General features: G+C 50.2%; 1 pseudogene; it reads right to left on the bottom strand.

Moving 5' to 3' along the window:
- Positions 1-261: 261 nt before the first annotated feature.
- LOC115387907 (low-density lipoprotein receptor-related protein 1-like) overlaps positions 262-20,445 on the bottom strand; it is an 80,348-nt pseudogene continuing 60,164 nt past the window's right edge.

Below are 20,445 nucleotides of genomic sequence, written 5' to 3'. Positions count from 1 at the left end.
CAGTATTCTGTGCAAAGCACCAGCTAATCTCACACCTGAATCTCATGAAGCTCCATCACCAGGTTCAGCAGAAAGCCCGATGACGACGCTCATCACAATCAGCTGCGTTGAAGAAAACATTGCAGGGAACCAGGAGCCTTCTGTATGTGAGGCAGCGGCTCTGCTCCACTGCCACACCGTAACATCCACTGCATGGAGCATCAGTCCACTCAGATTCATCACCGTTTATTGTCAACAAAAGACAGTGGTTTGTTTTCTGTACAATTTTCAAAATGTTTATTTATAACAATATCTGTTATTTAGTTTGTAAAGTACTCCAGCAAAAATTAAACATTATTCTCTTTCCAGAAGAAAGTCTGAGCCTCCATGCATTGTGTACTATAAAAGCTATGTGTCATTTTTCATTTAAAAAAAAAAACCAAACTAATCAAAAAAGAAATGCACATATGATTCTGCAAAAAAAAATGTACTTTACGTAAAATGATTGTACTTCTCTCTCAATTAAAGACGAAACATATACAACAGCTTAAAATAACACTCGCTGACAGGTAAGCAAAATAAAAACTTGTTATTGTAGTTACATTGAAGACTCGTGTTACTTTTCACATGCATTAAGATATGGCTGACACATTTCTGACAGAAGCAGCATTTTGGGACAGAGGCTGAGCGTAAGGACGTGTCAGAGCAACCGGAACCGGCAGCATTAGCAGCAGCAGGGCACAGACGAAAAAAAACAAGAGTCCGTAAAGAGCTCCAGGAGAGAACGGAAACGCTAAGGACCAAATCAACATAATGCACTTAAGACTGAGCCAATACAAAACTGTCGACATACAGACTTTGATCCTCTAAAAGGCAGAAAGACATATTTACTCACAAAGCCAGGCATTATCTGGTTTCTGCAGATTTCAAAAAAAAAAGGACGGGAGAAGTGAAAGAAAGGAAAGAAATAAAATAAAAAGAGCCAGCAAAATCTTTTCCTTCGTCACATTGTACCATGAATTGCAGCCTACTGTTTCCCTCTGGAGGAAGACCCTTATGGCCGTCACCTTTACATCTGTAGCCTCCACTTCGTCTGGAATGTTCAACCCCAAAAACACCAACTTTCTCTCGTTCCAACTTCACGCTCACACACCAGCGGGCCTTTTCGTCCGCTCACATCAGCGACGCACGTTACGTGATTAAAAAAACAAAACTCTGCTTTACATCTCACGGTGTAAAGCCGACAGCATTACACTGTACCGAGAAATGTGATATTCTGTGCAAGGAAGACAACACAATCATTTCATGAACATTGTTCTCTGAGAAAAAAAAAAAAAAAAAAGGAATAAAATGTGGAAATACTGTAGTTGCCATCTGGTATTGACATTTTACATGTGCTGTACACAAACGGTGCTATCGCGAACCGGTCTCACATAAACCTTGCTGTGAAACTCAGCAAGACAAACAGATACACCAATTCAGAAAACTTTGAGTTTTGCCTTTCCCGCTCAAAGTCAACACAAACAACAAACAGTTGGCACTGGTGAAATGGAACAATGTCTTTTTCTTCTCTATACAATTCATACAAAAATAAAAAATTAAAATTGCTCCAATGATAGCATCTTTTCTTCTGATTTCTTGTTTCCATTTCATTTGCACAGAGGTAGTGGCTATTTGGGTAAAGGGTAAGGGACAAAGTGTAAATTAAAAATCTCTCATAGAAAATGTTATTTGTTTTTGACCAGAGGAATCTCAAAAGAACAAAATATAATACTGCAATCACATACAAAAGTAGTCCTTCATTTTTGTACATTTTATACAGTGTTCACACTTTTTATCAATTTTCTCTCACACTTTTTATCGATTTTTTTTCCTTTTTTTTTTTTTTAAAGTTTAGTTTTACTTCAAAAGGCAAGAAGACGTGTGTGTTTGGAGTAGCGAGATCCGGGCCGACGGGCCGACGGCCTACGCCAGCGGGTCCACCAGGGGCTCCTCGTCTCCACGTGAAAGCAGCTCCTTCTTCTCGTCCGTGCTCGCCAGCGAGTTGCGGCTGTTGTGGGCGCCCATGTACAGGGTGGCGTACACGGGGTTCGTGAAGTTGGTCGGCTGGAAGGAGGTCAAATGAAAAAAGTTACATAAGTCGCAGGTTTCAGTCTCTGGTCGATCCCTGATTCTGTCCTCTCTTTACCTTGTCTGGGTCGAGAGTGAAGTCTGCGTCCAGCAGCTCGCCGGCGTCGTCGTCGGGCTCACCCTCGTAGATCTTGTAAGCGGGGTTTCCGATCTCTACATTCATTGCCCCGTTGGTCATCCTCTGGTGCTGGAAGCCCTTGGCCCTACGTGAGACAGGAAAAAAAGCCGCGATTGACGTCTGTTTCTCTCTCGGGAGCGACGGAGACCGGACAGCGTGAGCAGGAACACGACCACATCACAGAGGAGAGGAAGACGCCTTGCATGAGTCTCACCACCATCGACACCAAGCTAGAGCACAGGCACCGACACAGACCCAGCATTCATGGAGCCCAGGCCAGATCCAGACTACATCCTCTGAGGGACTTTGTAGATATCTGCATCGCCTATCTGCATCTGAGTCAATGCTGGAGTTTTCAAGCGGCATTTTCCAATCTGACCTTGGAAGAATGCTGTTGGACTCTCCACCTCTCGGCACGAGAGCCACAGATCACAACACGGTACAGTATGGCACAATACGATGGACGACAGCATGGGGGGGGGGGTCTACAGCTAACAGCAGACAGATCTATTCAGTGCATCCTTTCAATAGATCTGCCCTGGAGTTGCTCTGAGGAGGGAAACTGAGGAGGACGGATACGGTGGACTCCAGCTCCCATGAACATCAGAGAAATGGAGCGACATTCATCACAGGACCAAACACTGCACGGCAGTCAAGACTTATGGTTAAGGGAACGACAGATAATTAAAAAAAAAAAAAGGATCATCAGAATGCGGAGAGGGTAAATGGAGAATAAGTGTAATCCTAGGCAGCTGTTACCGCAAGCGTCTGGAGCCGGTTTTGCTGAGCCGGCTAGACCTGAGGAGCAGAGGAGAGGGTCAAAGTCCAGCCCCAAGAAATGAAAGAAAGACTTAAAAAGTGAGAAAAAAAAAAGAAAGAGGGGGGAAGAGTAACAAAAACAGGAAGTGGATTTCTCTGCCTCATGTCGTGAACGGTGCAGTGTGTCGCTGCGACTCACCCTCTCATTCTCCTCTTATACCAGAACAGAGCGCCTGCAGCCAGGAGGACCAGGAGCAGCAGCAGCAGCACCGGGATCACGATGGAGGCTGTGCCTGTGAACGTGGAAGCATGTCCGGATTACAACAGCCAGAGAAAAATAACATTTACAGGTGAGTATTGACGCGTCCACTCACGTCCGCCTGAACTTTGGTTGTCGCCTCCGCTGGCCACAGACTCGCAGCGATGTCCTGCCCAGCCAGGAGAACATCTAGACATAAGAGAAAAAAAGAGACATTTGTACAAAGTGAAACAACTCACATCGGCTTTGTGTTAATAAGTATAACTGCACTCTGATGTTTACCTGCACTCTGGGAGGCGAGTGAGCGGGTTTAAGGAGCACTGGCCATTTGCACAGTACTCGTTTGTGTCACAGCTGTAACAGCTGGGCTGGATTCTGCCATTTGTGCAACTATGGAGAAAAAAAAGCAATAAAATACGTGCAGCAATGAGAATGATAAGTCTGCGATCTTGATGGGAAGTCAGTCACGTGTCTGCAGGCGGTCTTACCGACAGGTGAAGCCCCCGGTGGACATGAAGTTGTCTCTGGGGATACACTCGCCGTCGCGGCAGTAGTGACACTTATCAATTTCACACGTGCTTCCCGTGTACTGGTGCTGGCAGCGACACAGCTTGGAGCCGTCCTCGCTCTGGAGGCACGTTCCTTTGTTCAGGCAGTAGTTCTCGCAGCTTCCTGGTCACACAAACACAAGCGAACGCCTCATTGAACGACCACGTCGTTATCGGATCCGGAAAGCAGGTCTGGTTTCCAGGCCGGGCCTCTAATTGGTCCCGCTGAGCCTTCCTGCATTTTTTCAACTGGTGGGATCAATAGCGGGAGCACTCACTGTATTGACACCGGTCGCCGAGGAAGTCAGAGTGACAGCGGCAGGTCGGCTGGTTTCCAGGGCTCACGGTGCAGTTGCCTTCGTTCTTGCAGTAGTTCTTACAAGTGTGCAGGTTACAGTTAGGCCCGGTAAAACCGGCCAGGCAGCGGCAAGTGGGAGAGCCTGCGGAAGGAAAGACATAACAGGATGAAGCATGGAAGTATTAAAAAAAGAAGAAGGAAAATGATAATATCATAGGGAATAAAATACATAGGAAATATGTAAGTGTGTGTTAGCAAGAGGCGAGTCATAGAGTCATGTCAACAGACACAATCAGGCGTCTTTCAGTGAAACTCACCCGTTGGCGAAGGTGTGCATGTGCCTCCGTTCTTGCAGTAGTCCCTGCACTGATCAATCTCGCATCGGTCTCCTCCATAATTGGGCTGGCAGCGGCACTTTGGCTGCTTGTGGGCGTTTAGGAAACAGCTGCCGCCGTTCATACACTGGACCAGGCAGGGGCCGCTGGGAGGAGCTGCGGACCATAAAAAAAAAAAAACCCTCGGTCATAAAGAGAGCCGTGAATGCGGCGAAGCGGTGCGAGCGCTTCGGCCCACTCACAGACGGGAGACAGCGTCGGAGTCGGCAGCTCCACACACGTCCCGTTGTCCAGCGTCCGTCCGTTGGGACACGTGCAGACGGGTCCGCTGGGGCTCAGCAGGCAGAGCCATTCACATTTCTTTCTGTCGCAGGGATTCGTCACTAACAGAGGGAACAATGAGGAAGGGTCACTCATCAGTTCTGAATGTTTATCATTTCACTGCATGTCCAGAGTTCCATCCTTTATTCCTAAACTCACTCTCAGGCTGTTTGTATCGGTGGTGCAGGACGATATCTGTGGCGTGGTTCATGCCGGTCGTCAGGTTCTCGATGGGCCCTTTGCCAAACTTATTGACTCGGAAGACGTAGTTATTCATGTAGGTGACGCCGTAGATGAAGTCCTCAAAGACGTCGATGCTGAAGGGGTGACTGAGCTCTGCGTGGAAACAAGAGCGCACAAACAACCATGCTCAGGCCGTGCCTCTCACAAATCTGACTGTTATTATTGATAATGGCGGCCACGAGCGACTCAACTGTTCTTGATGCTGTTCGCGGCCACGACCGCGTCGCTGCCGTTCAGCCTCACGCTGCAGATCAGGGACAGCTTGGCATCCGCCCAGTACAGACGCTCGTTGAAATAATCCACAGCCAGGCCTGCACGGGGAGAGAGCAGCGTTGGAAAAAGACGACTCACGCTTTGCCGCACATCAGAAGAAAAATGCTTTACCGGTTGGCCACTGGATGTTTTCCTCCACCAGCGTCTCCCTCATGGTTCCGTCCATGGCAGCTGTTTCAATCTTTGGGTGGTTGCCCCAGTCCGCCCAGTACATTTTCCTAATAAATGAAGAGCAAAAAGCTTCATTCATCACAGCTGCTACAACAAATTACACCCAAATTTCCATCAGTTCCGTTTCATGGCGCCGATTTCTCTCCGGAGAGCCGCTCACCCTCTCTGGGGATCTACGACGATGGCGTACGGCTCGTCGATCATGCCGGAGATCAGGGTTTTGCGGTGGCGTCCTCCGCTCAGCTGGGCCACCTCGATCACGTCCCTGCCAGAGTCGGTCCAGTACAGATTACCCGCCACCCAGTCCACGGCGATGCCCCGGGGCATCTTCAGATCGGGAATCTACAGAGCGACATGTGTACAATTCAGACCGCTTAGAAAAAAGCAAACGATCAAAGCAAAAGCCACACACACACACACACACACACACACACCTCGAGGTTAACGACCCTGAAGTCACCCTGGGGGCGTTCCCGCTCACTGTTCGGGGAGGAGGCGGAAGACGGCAGGTCGTAGGAGGAAATGCGTCCCGTGTGCCAGTTGGTCCAGTACATGCGGTTCGTCTTCACGTGCAGATCCATGGCGTCGATGCGCACGTTGGCATCGCCCTGGAATACCTGCTCGTAGCGCCAGTTCGGCATCGACGGGTCCAGGCTGCGGATTTCGTTGTCGTCCGCGATGTAGAGCACCTGCCGCTGAGCTGGGGGCGCGCGAGAAACGACGTCAGTGACGGAACACGCGCGCAAACACACACGTTGCCCTGTCGATACTCACTGTCAGCCTTGCAGGTGTCGTTGATCCTGGTGAAATACTTGTGGCAGCTGCACTTGTAGGACCCCTTAGTGTTGTTGCAGATGTGAGAACACAATCCGAACTGGGCACACTCGTTTTTATCTGCAGGAGAAACAGAGAAGCGGCGCACGTCACGCAGTGTCAGGGGTTTGCTGGGACTTCCCGGCCGCGTCGTGACATTAAAAGGCCAGATCGAAGCGCACCTTCACATCTGTTGAGCCCAGTGGACTGGAAGCCGGGCTTGCAGGAGCAGAAGGAGTCGGTGCCGTTCACCACGCAGTGCGCCTCGTCGCCGTCGCCGCACACCGTCCGGTTGCTGCGGCAGTCGTTCAGCACCGTGTCTGCGGGCGACGCAACAGCAATCATGCGGCCACACCGGGAGGGCGAGCGGGGTCACGGAGTCACAGCCCGGCGGCACAACGCACCTTTCTTGTTGCAGTTGATTTCATCAGAGCCGTAGTCCTCGCAGTCGTTGAAGTAGTTGCAGCGCAGATTGAAGCTGATGCAACGTCCATTGGAGCACTGGAATTTATCCTTCTGGCAGACGGGTGTCGAGGGAGGCACTTCAGGATATGAAAAGGAGCCACAGAGAGAGTTATTTCATTTTTCATGTTGTCAAACTGAAAAAAGTAATTTAAATGTTTCACTCAGGCTTGAAACAATCCGCAAACTAAGAGCTTGTGAAATTTTGCTTCCTGTTGCTCGTCCTTCATGCTTCAGCAAGCAGACTCACGGCAGTTGAGCTCGTCGCTCCCGTCGCCGCAGTTGTCCACGCCGTCACAGCGTCTCGACAGATGCAGGCACACGCGGTCGTTATGGCAACGGAACTGCCTCATGGGTGGACACTGGAATTTCACTGGGAGATCATACAGGAGAGGTGTTCTTGAAGCTTTTTTTTTTTTGTATTACTGCCCTCTGATGTTCTCTTCACAGGTGAAAGGAATCAAATCTCACCACACTCTTCCGGGTTCTCGTCAGAGTTGTCTCCGCAGTCGTCTTCGCCGTCACACTTCCAGCCCAGCGGTTTACACAGAGTGTTGTTGCACTGGAATTCATCCAGGGGGCAGTGTCTACCCACTGGAGGAGGGCGGACAGAGAGATGACAGGAGCTGACACAGACGCTCTCCATGAAACATTCCTGTGCTCCAATTCATAAAAAACCCGCAGGAGGTAAATTCACTGTGTGTGTGTGTCTTACAGCCGCTGTCGCACTTCTCCTCGTCGCTGCCATCCAAGCAGTCGGGATCTTCATCGCAGCGCCACCGGATGGGGATGCAGTGGCCGTTTTTGCACTGGAACTGATCGCTGTCACACTTCACGTCGCAGCCGTTCTGACGCCAGACACAGGAGCTCTTACACCATCGGCCAGAACGTCTCATTTCAAAGGAGAAACACTTTCAGGAAAAAGCTCGAGCGATACCTCGTCCGAACCGTCGGCACAGTCGTGGTCTCCGTCACACTTCCAGCGCCCGGCTATGCAGCGGCCATTTGTGCAGGCAAACTCGCTCTCCGAACACTGACGGGGCACTGAGGACAGAGTGGGGGAGCGCTTAGAGAGGCGAGGGAAGATGGAAGAACAGGGAAAAGAGGCGAGGAGCAAGGAGAAGAATCAAGGAATGGGGAGAGAAGCGGGCGATAGAGCACACAGAAACAAAGAAAGGTGCTCTGAGCCAGACGTACACAGACAAAGACTGAGAAATCATAGGACTGGTTGGACTCGGTGGACACAGAGGTGGGAATGGAGCACTCGGTGTGGCGGAGGAGGCAGAGGAGCGGGTGGAGTTTAGAAAGAAAACAGGAAAAAAGAGTTGGGGGAGGTAGGAGGTTGGGTTTCTCAGGTTGTGGATGATGTTAAACGTGTGGCAGCACCTACCTCTGGCTTACTGCAACTGGCCAGTGTGAAATGCAAAATAGACATGAGATGATGTGAGATGTGCAAATGGCCACAGAACCAATCAACTCAAAGAACAGAAATCAAGCCTCAACCTTGTGTGTGTGTAGTTGAGACAAACACAGTGACGGGTGATAGAAACCTTACCGCTACAACGAGCTGCACCTCAACAGTCCGCTCCTCAGAGCGCCACACTTTATTAAAACAACAGTCTTCATAAACAGAACGTGAGCTGTGGTTATGTGAGCGTGCAGCATTCCTTTCACAAAGACGGGTGAAACAGAAGAGGAACTGACCACACTTGTCTTCGTCCGAATTGTCCCCGCAGTCGTTGTCGTAGTCGCACTGCCAGCGGCCCGGCACGCAGCGGTTGTTTTTACAGCGGCAACTGGTAAGGCTCGCACGTCCGCTCGTCTGTGCACAGGCGGATAGAATTAGGGTTATGGATTCTCCCTCTGAGGAGCTTCTCTTCAGCCTCCTGCAGCCCCCGTCCTTACCACACTCCTCCTTGGGCTCATCTGAGGCGTCTCCGCAGTCGTCCTCGCCGTCACACTTCCAGCGTGCCGGGATGCAGCGGCCCGAGTCTTTGCAGCGGAACTCGTCCACACCGCAAGTCATCTGAGCTGCAACAGGGAGGTTTTATTGGATTATATATCAGTAAGAATACAGGTTTATTCACTCAGTAAAATAATCAATTGTACGTTATGTGACGTTTTACGACGCCAGAGCGGCGGCGTTGTTTGGTGCGGCTGTGAAAAAGCCTGGTCTACTGCAGTTGGCGGGCTCATCCGATCCATCCACTGCAGTCATTGGTCTCTGTCACACACCCCACACCGTGGGATGCAGCGCTTCGTGATTGGCGCACTGGAACTGGTTGGTTGCACACGTCACCTCGGCTGCACGGGAGACAGAAATACGACGCCTCTTATCAAATAACGTGGAGAAAAACTACGACCTGGCAACAAATTTCACAACACAGAAGCCTGAGTTTCTACTATAGGCTCCTGAAAGTGGCAGGATTAATTGCATGACAGTCAGTTTTGCAGTTCTCATAGCCTTGGCAGTTAAAGGTCAAAGTTCATGCAATCTCCCTCAGTGGAGAAAGAATGGCCATCGGCAAATGTCATGGCAATTACCTGGAGCAACGTGCTAAAGGAAAGGTCAAAACGGACGGAGCATCAGAAGGTTCACCATCTCTCTCTGCTCATTAGATTGAGATACAGTATCTGGTATCCTGCTGTGAAGAGTTTGCATGGATGATACAATTAGTAGGGTTCATTTTCTTTGGAGAAGAGGGGATCATTCTCACCTCACTGACCAGACTATCTTCACTTCAATTCTTCACTTTGAGGCTTTTCTATGTGGAGTTTTCACGTTCTCTCTGTGCATGTGTGGATTTTCTCTGAGTACTTAGATTTCTATGACATGTCTTTTAATGTCCTTCAATATGTTTGACTGAATCTGACTGAGATCCCGTCCTCACGCAGCAGGTTAGTTAGACAGCGAATGACTTACGACAGTCTTTCTCATCCTCCCCCTCTCCGCAGTGTCCTGTCCGTTACAGCGGAAGATTCCGGGGATGCAGCGGCTGGGGTGAGTACATTTAAACTGACTCGGCAAACACACGTGAATGTCTGAAAAGAATAAATGCAACGAGTCAAGGACGTATTACCTTATCAGATAATTGTAATCTCCCAGTATAAGTCAGCGAAATGTACCAGCAGTTTGCTTCGTCAGAGGTTGTCCTGACAGTCGTTGTCTCCGTCACAGATGTAGGCTGGTTGGTGCAGATTCCCGTGCCGCACTGTGAACTGGCCTGGTCTGCACTTAAACTCGGCTGCAAAGAGCAAACGCGGCGCGTTATTAAACAGTAATAGAACCGGGAGTCAGTACAGTCTGCCTGCGTTTCTCACTTACGGCAGTCTGCCGGCTCGTCGGAGCGGTCTCCACAGTCATCCTCAGTGTCACACTTCCACCAGAAGGGAATGCACTTGTCATTTTTGCAAACAAACTGAGCAGACAGAAAGCAAAACAGTTATTATTTCGCTGACACTCGTGGATGCATGAAGTCGTCCAGGATTCTCGCCAGTTCACCTGACTCGCAGTGCAGTTGGACAAACACTGCCTGCCGTCGGCGGCTAGGTAGAAGTTCGTGGGACAAGCGCACTTGTAGCCCCCTCCAGGCGAGAGCAGGCACAGGTTACTGCAGCCTCCATTGTTTATCTGGCACTGGGTGATCTGCCACTGTAAGAACGAGGAAACGATCAGTGACAAAATCAGAGAGTGATCGTCACGCTGCGTGAGATACGGCTCATGGACCTGGCGGTACCTTCAGGCTGGCGGTATGGTGGTAGATGTGGATGTCCATCGGTCTGTGCCAAGGTGCTGATCAGCAGCGTCTTGTTGGTCCCCAGCGTCTTGTGAGCTCTGTTGATGGACTTTGTTTCCCAGTCGGTCCAGTAGACGTGCTCCTCGAACAGCGTCATGGCGAAAATGTGGGGGATGTCCTGAGTCAGAACTACGAGGGCGAAAGCAGGGACACACTTTATTCCAGAAGGAAATACAGTAAAGGTGCATGAAGACACTTTAATAAGTGTGTGTGTTATACCTATGTGTCTGTTGGTTCCATCCAGGCTCTGCAAATGCGATGTAATCTTCCCGCGGCGTCAGCCAAGTAGATGCGGTCATTGACAAAGTCCAGCGTCAGCCCATTGGGCCAGGTGATCTTATCCTCGATGATCCACTCCTGTTGGTGCCGTCCATTCCGACCCTCCCAATGTGGGGCGTGTCCCCCCAGTCAGACCGTACAAGTATCTGTTTGGGACATGCTGGGTTAGTTAGGCGAACCGATATAAAAAACCAGAATTAGAAAGTCACAGGGAGTCAAAAATCCGCCGTCTGTCAACTAAATTAGTAACACGGTTGTTTCTTCTTCTTCTTTTTTGCTTTTCTTATTGGACTCGTACCCATAGCGCACATCCACAGCCACAGCACGAGGCTCCCTCAGGCCGCTGTTGACCAGAACAGTCCGATAGTGCTCCGTTGAGTTTCGACACCTCGATGGTGTCCCGTCTCCTATCGCACCAGTACAGGTTCCTCCCACGCCAGTCCACCGCCAGGCCGTCTGGGTTGCTGAGTGATGTTCGGTGCAGGACCTGACAAACAGAGAAACGAGGAGCGTGCATTTTCTGACGTTTCCGCCTCACGACGTACAAACCCAACCATAAATAAAAGTCTTTGTTTCAATGTTCATTTTATAACATCCTACAAGAATATTTTACTGTTGGCTTATCTTCCTCGGGCAAGACGCCGCCGCACTGACCTGGACGTCGCTGCCGTTGATGTGCATGCGTCGGATCATGCTGCCCTGAGTGGTAACATCTGTCCAGTAAATCATCTGCTCGCGGTAGTCGAAATCCAGAGCCACAGCGTTATTCAGGCCCTGTCAACCGCAGGAGCTGCTTTAGTGTTGGGCTGACGACAAAAGCCCCGCGTGACGGGCCGCAGGATTTCTCCCGGCACATCAAAAGCGCCGCGAGGCCTCACCTGTTTGAGTAAAGTGTAGTTGGAGCCGTCCAAGTTGAGCTTCCTCAGGTAATACCGGTTGGCAAAGATGAGGAAAGGTTCCTCGTCTGCGGGGAGGCGGACATCATGTGTGAGCGGATTTACTTTAAACGTTTCACCGAATGTTATTAATCTGTCATGTTTCCCTACCCGAAGTGGATTTGCATATTGTGGGGTTCTCAGGGCTAAGCTGGAAGCCCTCCACACACAGACAGTGGAAGCTGCCGTGCGTGTTGATGCAGCGCTGCGTGCAGGGATAAGTGGTCGTGCACTCGTCTATGTCGACGCACGTCTTCCCGTCGTCCTTCAGGCGGAAGCCGGGGTGGCATCTGCACTGTGGAGGAGCAGAGCACGGAGCAGGTAAAGCCTCAGTCCACGCCGCTTCCTCTACCCATCGATTAATCGAGGCGCAATTTCCACATCGCTTCTTTAACCTTGAATCCTATTTTCAGGTCTTCGCAGAGCTGCGAGCAGCCGCTCAGTTTGCTGTTGAGGCATTCGTTAATAAAGCAGTTCAGCTCGTCGGAGCCGTCGCCGCAGTCGTCTTTATGGTCGCAGAGCAATGTCTCATTGACGCAGTTCCCATTATTGCAGGCGTACGCAGTGTCATTGCATTTCTTCTCTGTTCCATGAAATAAAGTAATGAAATGTGAAACGAAAAAAAAGGGAAAATGTCAAACAGAGCAGCAGACACAATTTCACAAGTGTTTATCAACTGCTGACAGAGGTTATTTCACTGGTATTGGTAAACTATTCATCTTTATGTATAGTAATATATTCACATTTGATGGACAATACCTTATCCATGTATAATGGAAACACTATATTTATGCAGCATTTATTAGGTATCTGACTTTTTTTAATCTCATCATGCTCTCAGGCTACTTTATGAAAATGAGACATCTGGCTAAATCCACACGCAGTCAGCTTCCATAGATGGAAACAGAAGAAGAAATGTCTGGCAAGTTAAATCAAAACTACGTCTGTGTGCGCCTGACCTGGACCGAGGCAGCGTAGATTTTTGGGCGCCTCGTCTGAGTGATCGTGGCAGTCGAAGTCTCCGTCGCACTCCCAGGAGCTCTGAATGAGGCAGCGTCCGTTGGCGCAGCGGAACTCGCTGGGTCTGCACGTTGATACTCTGCAGCCAGAGAGAGAGAGCGCTAACCGTTATAAACGGCAGGGAGCGGGAGGAAGACCAGAGCTTTTCAAACCGCCCCCGTCAGGGCCGAGGGGTCACGGGTCGGCTTACCGCACTCCTGGGACTCGTCGGAGCCGTCGCTGCAGTCGTTGTCATGGTCACACACAAAGTGCTTGGGGATGCACTGCCGGTTCTGGCACATGAACTCGTTGTTGCTGCACGTGTTGTTGAAAACTGAGAACAATGAAAATATTTGGCGAGTGAATCGCGAATCACACGGTGAAGCATTTATCTTTTTCATTTGTCTTACAGGAAGACAAGTGGCAACGACTCCTGCGCACATTTTCACTAGATTCAGAGTGACGAGTGCTTCACATTGTCAAAACAGGACCGTCAAAGTTGTTTCTAAATTTGCGTGTCACCCACTCACCACAGCCGGCTTTGACGCTCTCGTCGGCTCCATCCGGACAGTCTTTGTCACCGTCGCACTTCCACCGCTGAGGGATGCACATGTGCGACCCCGGACACTGGAACGCCTCCGGGCTGCAGGTTTTAGTCTCTGTGGTGGAAAAAAACATAATCAAACATAAGTAATTGTGGCTGTCATTGATCTGGTGTTTGGTGCATCTTTCAGTCTCCCTGAGCAACGGGTCTCTGTTCAGGTGTTTCTACCAGCGGTTTGCGCGGAACACTCACTGCACTTGGTGTCTTCATCACTGCCGTCGCCGCAGTCGTCCGCTCCGTCACACACCCACCGGTTGGGAATGCAGCGGTGGTTATGACACTCGAACTGGGAGGCTGAGCAGAACTTGTCTAGACGACCAGAGAGAGAGAAACAAACATAAAGAGCACGATTCAGGCGCTGCTGACATGAAGGTGAACGGTCCGCTGCACCGGCCTCTGGTGTCCGAACTCACCACAGTGAGCCTCGTCGGCGCCGTTCTCACAGTCGTTCTCCTTATCACAAGTCCAGCTCATCGGGATGCAGCGTCCACTGGGACAGGCGAAGAAGGGCGTGGGGCACTTTGTTTTTCCACTCCCTGGCAGGGCGCAAGAAACGGAGGGTTGTAAGAGGAAAACATCAAAGGGTTGAGTCGGGATGAAGAGGAAAACAAATTGAATTCACAGTGCAATGCTCCTCAAGGAGAATCACATACACAACAATAATTTAAAGGATGAAAACATTCATTGTTTTGGTTTCTGTTCCTTCTGGCAAAATTCAAATGGGTATTTTTGCTCTAATCCATCTGTGGAACAAAGGAAAAAAGTAATTTCATCTTTTCCTCCAACACTCCCTGTACCTTTGGCTCTGAGATGTTATTAAAATACCTGGGCAGTTTCTTTCATCTGAGAAGTCTCCGCAGTCATTGGCTCCGTCACAGAGCCATGAAGGTGCATAGCAGAGTGTGGTGAACTCGCACTTCTGAAATGTCACTCCCTTCACTCCCAGATGGAAGTAACTGGAGCAGTCGGTGGCGGCTTAACAGAGAGAACAGCACGACTTCAAACCGCAGCCTCGGGGCGGAGTGTTGACTATTACATCCAGTTCAATTATATCCGATGGAGTCTGATATACACGGACTTACTGCAGTTCATCTCGTCGCTGGCGTCCTCGCAGTCCACCTTCTGGTTGCACTTGCTGGAGTTGGAGATGCAGCTGCCGTCTCTGCACTGGAACTGATCGGCTGAGCACAGCGTGGCTGAGACAGGGAGGGAGACATGGTGTTTTTGAGAGAGCAGGCGTTTAGAATGACAAGTGAGGAGAAGGAGGAGGAGGAGGAGGAGGAGGAGGAGGAGGAGGGTTGTCCGACTGGACTCACTGTTGCAGAAGAGCTCGTCGGAGTTGTCCCCGCAGTCGTCCTGCCCGTTGCACCAAGAGCTGTGCCTCACACAGCGGACCGTTCACACATCGTCTGTAACCTTTCTTACACACCCGGTTGGCTGGGAACCAGACAACATTGGATTCCAATTACAAACATCAACAAGGGGGAACTTGGCTGAGAGTGTTTTGACAGAGGAAGAGTCCACTCACCGCAGTAGGACTGCTTTTCATCAGACTTGTCTTTGCAGTGAGCCATGCCGTCACAGGTCAGGGTGTAGTTCACACAGTCTCCGTTTCCGCACTCAAACTCATCGATGTTGTTGCATGTCGTGTTGAGAGCTTACAAAGACAGAAAAAGGGATTTAGACCTCAAGCTGGTGAAGCATGACAGGTTTTTCAGAGCTGTTTCGGACCCAGGATGCATCTCAAAAGCTGTAAATATCTTTAAACACATTTTTTTTGTGGTTATCTTTACACTCAGATTAGATTTTATTACATGTTTGAAATGTTGGTTGAGTTTGGAGTCACTGCTGACACTGAAGCGCTTCGCTGTCTTGCGAGGCTGTGAAAAATACCCCTGTTGGATCTATTGTTGTCGTGGAAACAGAGGCTAGGATTGGGAAAATCACGTATCACCTGTTTTATTAAAAAGGCAACCTCTGAACCAACACACGTTTAGAGCAGTTTGTGATCATTTATAAAATGCCTATTTGAAATCATAAAATACTGTATTTATAGTTAATAGAAAATCAGTTTTTAATGAAAGTTTTGAATCTATTCTTTTCTTCTTTCATGTTTTTGCGTTACCTATGCAGGTGTTGTCTTCCAAAAGTTTCCTGTCACCCCGACAGCTGCAGTTGACCCTTCCCTCGGAGGTCAGCAGACACAGGTCCTGACACCCTCCGTTGTTCACGCGACACAGGGAGAACTCACCTGCACAGACAGGAGGAGAGTCAGACACACGAAGCCAGCAGAGATGAACACACACACACACCTGTCGGAGGAACCCCGACCTTGAGACAGATAAACATATTCCCCCACATGTGCCGTTCACGTCAGCAGAGACGCCTAAATGCAGCGACGGCTCTGCCGCGGCTGGATGCATAATTCAATGTGACTCCAGCTAAATAGGATTTGCAGCTGTTAGAGCGGGCGCTCGCCTCGCATGGCTGCTGTGGGCAGTGAGGCGTGAGAGAGTTCACTGAAGGAGCGAACTCGAGGGAGGAAATAAGGTGGAGAAAATATGTATTGCTTCAAGGGGATACGGACAAATACTGATGTAGAGCCACATTTTAAATAAAGAGAAAAGGCGAACGTAAAACAACCCATGTCATTTTTACTGCTTTACAGGACATTCATGGACAATCTTACAGTAAACACAAACTCTCCCTCGGGTGCACTGGCTGCAGATGGATTATCCCGGGGCTTTAACAGCTGGAGGAGTGAGTCAGGACGAGATCCAAACCACAGAATTAAGATCCAGATGCTGAGAAAAAGCAAGGTGGAGGAAGAGGCTTAACATCAGAGGTGCAGCCATCCCAACCACCACTGGAGAGCTAGTCAGGAGCGCGAGGAAGGTCTCTGACGGCTGTTTGAGAGGCACAACATCCCCGGGGTTCAGCGGCTGGCTGGGTAAGTTCAAAGCTCCTTGTCAGAACAGTCCCGGTCTCCACTGTGGAGATTCTGGACAAGAAGGCTGGCAACAACCTCAGGAGATGGTCAGAGATGGACGGCAGGATTCAAGGTTACAAGAGCCAGAAAAGAAGCACATTAAAGAGACCTATTGTCAGAAGCATAGAGCAAGAAATCAAAAGAAAAAAACCAGAACTGGCAGGTTTACTGAGCCCAGTAAGGGACTAGCAGGGAGACTTTGGGCAGAAGCCTGAATTTGTAAAATCACACTTGCAGGAACAACTTGGTGACCTGACATTTTCTTTTTTTTTTCTGCATCCACCAAACAAGCTGAGCTGTAGTGAGTCTTATTAAGAGATTGTTTGGAGAAAGAACACTCTACAGGCGTGTGGGGCGGTCACTGACTTTCAGCAAGACTTCAGCAAGACGTGTTTCCCTGAGGAAGTGAGATGGAGGCAATTTGCAGAAAGAGTGTATGTGGATAATATGCAACCAATTCAATCTTTCATTTAATGTAAAAAATAAATAAATACTCACAGCTGTTGGTGTCGTTGGCCACGGCGATGATGCCCATCGGCTGCTGGGGGATGTCGGCACGCAGCAGCTTCATGTCCCCCCCCGGTGTATTTGTCGGCCCGCAGCACGGCCCTCCTCACCCAGTCGGTCCAGAAGATGTAGTCTCCGTACACGGCCAGGCCAAACGGATGGACGGGCTCGTTCTTCAGCACCACCTGCAAAACAAGTCCCAAATTTTGCGACGACATTCAAAGGGCGAGTAACGGCACGGCTGCCGTCGGACGTGCACAAGTCATATTTGAGTCACTCACGTAGCGCCGAGTGCCGTCGTACTCGCAGCGCTCGATCTTGTCCAGCGTGGCGTCGGAGAAGTACAGTTTCTCGGCGCGGTGGTCGATGGCGAGGCCGTTCGGCGTTCGGATGTCCGTGCCTATGATCACGATGACGTTGGAGCCAGACAGCGTGGCGCGCATGATGCTGGGAGACTGCTCGTTCCAGTTGGTCCAGAACATCAGGCTGCGGGGTGAACGGGGGGGGGAACGTGAACCGGCTGGGTGCGACGTCTCGGCAGGAATCATCGACCATAAGGAGACGGTCAGCGGGCCTCACCTCTGACACTCGTCAAGGACAAAGGCCCTCGGGTGGTCGTCTCCCGACATGGTGACCACGGTGTGCCGGTCAACGGCTCCCCAGCGGCTCTGGTCCACAGTGTGGCGGGTGATGGTGGAGGTGGTGTAGCTGGTCCAGTATAACATGTCCCAGCCCCTGTGGTACGCCAGCCCCTCCACCGAGCCCACGTCTGAAAAAAAGAGTACAGATCAATGAAGAATGCAAAGAAGAGGGTAAAGGAAAAAAAAAAAAACCAGCAGAACAATCCTGTTCTGCATGTGTGGATCTTTTGGCAGCGGCTCGGCGTTGGCAACCTGCTGTATTTCAGCAGAGTCGAGGCCCTGGACATGACAGCTTCCTGTTAATGACCAAGAACGCTGTGTGTTTCAAGGCTTTTATCCAGCAAATAGCTCAGTAAAAAGGTCACAATAACAGTTACCAGCGAGCACATTACTTTCCATCGCATAAACTCATCAACAGATTAGAGGCAAGAAGGCTTTTCTCTGCTCGGCGGCCTTGAAATGAGTAAGACGTTGTGAGATTCCAGCTCCGAGGGTGAACAGGGAACAGAGAGTTCTGTGGCAGAAGATAAAGAACGTCTGCTCTGTCAGTGACAAAACATATATATAAGAATACCAGAAGTTATTTATTCAGGAGTCTGACCATCTCAATTCTAAAAAAAGAAACAACATTAATCACCACGTATTTAAGTTATGCAACAAAACACGCCTTCTCCATGGCTGTGTTTGACATCGTGGCAGAGAGCTCTGGACCAGAGATCAGAAAGGTTCTCGGCCAGGTGGGACATTACAGCCACACCTCGACATTTCAGCATCCTGGACACGAATCACCGTTTGTTCACCGCCTGCTGAATGAAGCACAGGGACTAAACAACTGAGCGGAGCTATGCAGCTCTCTGCTTCTGCCCGCACAAATCGATGCCCTAAGAATCGATGCAGAATAACATGAAATCCATTCACCCCTATTTCCTACTTTTTTTGGAGCTGTTAATGAATTCTGACGCTCAAGCTTGCAGCAGCCTCTCCACAAAGTCTTGTGCTTTACTGCAGTTTATTTTTAAATTGTTGTCGAGCGAAGCCAATCTGGATTTCTGTGCTGTTTGCAATAATACAGATAAGCATAAATGGTGGCTCTTAGGCTCAGGTGCTTCTACTGACAGTGATTTTATTGCAGTGGATGTGATAGCAGCTCAGTGCCTGCTATCAGCCAGGCGGTCAATAATTACCCTGATTCAAAAGGCAAACACTTTTTCACTCTGCATGTCTGTGTTTGAAAACTGTATCTGTGTATGATGCATAGAAGTGAGTGTGTTTTTGGATGTGTATGTGTGTGTATAGGTATGGCACTTCCAGAAAATGTGGCGATCCTTTAGAGAAAAAAAAAAAAAAGAAGGACACAATGGAGCATGGGAAAAAAGTATGTTTGGCCTCATTAGGCCCTCCCACAGTCAGCCGGCCGGCCCATCTCTGTCCCGCTCTATCGCAATCACTCCAGAGTTCACCCGCCGTTTACGTGGTTTGATTCTCTCACAGCTCTGCCTTCCGACTCCGCTCGCCTTGCTAGTCTCGGGGGATCCCTCTCTCGGAGCTGGGGGGGGGCGGGGGGTCGCTGATTGTGGACTGACGAGCCGCCTTGTCTGATTGAGATGTCACGGGGAGTCGCCGCCTGCTCTGAGGTAACAGGAAGTCTTTTACCTTCCAGCGTTCACTGCTCAGGAATCATGGGTGTCTTTACTTCACTGGAGGTTTTTTCATGATAATCTGTTCCTTCACACCCCACATTTAATACCAACTAGAGCTGCTTGTGAGCTTTCAATGACTGAAAAGATTTATATTATCCTAATATAATAAATAAAATGTAACTGTGGGAATATGAATTGAACAATCCTTTTATTTCTTTCTTTTTTGAATTGTGTTTTTAAACTTCAGTTCTAGCTGAGTCATGTTAATGTGAAGTAATCTGGAGCTATAAAGCTGAATATCTGAGCAGTGCTGTTGACCCACAGCATGTGTAATTATTCCCACATGCATTATCAGTTGTTTTACGACTGGCTGGAGTGTGTTGACCCTACAAGAGGCTACTGTGTTCTGACAGCAGCCGAATGACGACGACTGAAGGCAGGATGCTGCTGGGGAACGCCACGGGCTCCGAGGATCTCCCCGGCAACGGCACCGATCTGGGCCAAGTGGAGCAGGTCCTGGTCCCGGTTCTGGACGCTCTGGTTCTGGTGCTGGGCGTCGGCGGCCAGAGCGTGGTGATGGTGATTTTGTGTGGGCGATGGAGGAAGGGCCCCGGCGGGACGGGACAGTCTCTCCAGAACTCGGTGACGGGCACGGGGACGGACAGACTGCTGCTGGCTCTGAGCGCCGCAGACCTGCTTTTGCTTGCCGTTCTCCCCTTTCATTCGGTCGCGGTCGCCATGCAGCACTGGCCGTTCGGGGAGGTGGTGTGTCGCCTGGTGAGCTTCGTGGGGTCGGCTTGCTCGTCGGCCAGCGTCTTCACTTTAGCCGCGCTGGCCGTGTCTCGCTATCTGACTGTAGTGAAGCCCACCAGGGCGTACAAACTCCTCTCCCCTCGCCGGGTGTCCATAGTCGCTGCGCTCATCTGGGTCCCGGCCTGCTGCCTCGCCGCCCCCCAGCTGGCTTTCCGCTCCGTTCAGGTTCCACGCCAAGTCACCGATGACGTCACTTGCTTTCTTCTGTTCGATCACCAAAAACAGCTGATCTATGGACTGTTCATGTTCCTGGTGAGCTTCTTACTTCCGCTCGTCACCATTGCAGTGGCCTACGGCAGCATCTACGTGTTTCTATGGCGAACTCAACACGCGGCGAGGGCCCCTCAGGTCGAGCGCTACCAGCGCAAAGTCACCAAGACGTCGGCCATGCTGGTGCTGGCGTTCACCGTGTGCTGGCTGCCTTCGTACGGCCTGACGCTGGCTTTACTGGCGGACGAAAGCGTCGCCGCCACAGGGGCGTCGCCGCGCTACGGCCCCTTCAGCGTGTTCGCACGCCTCATGGCCACCTCCT

This window comes from Salarias fasciatus, chromosome 5 (assembly GCF_902148845.1).
Source record: "Salarias fasciatus chromosome 5, fSalaFa1.1, whole genome shotgun sequence".
In the NCBI taxonomy this organism is placed as follows: Eukaryota; Metazoa; Chordata; class Actinopteri; order Blenniiformes; family Blenniidae; genus Salarias; species Salarias fasciatus.
This window is presented reverse-complemented; position numbering and strand designations above follow the sequence as displayed.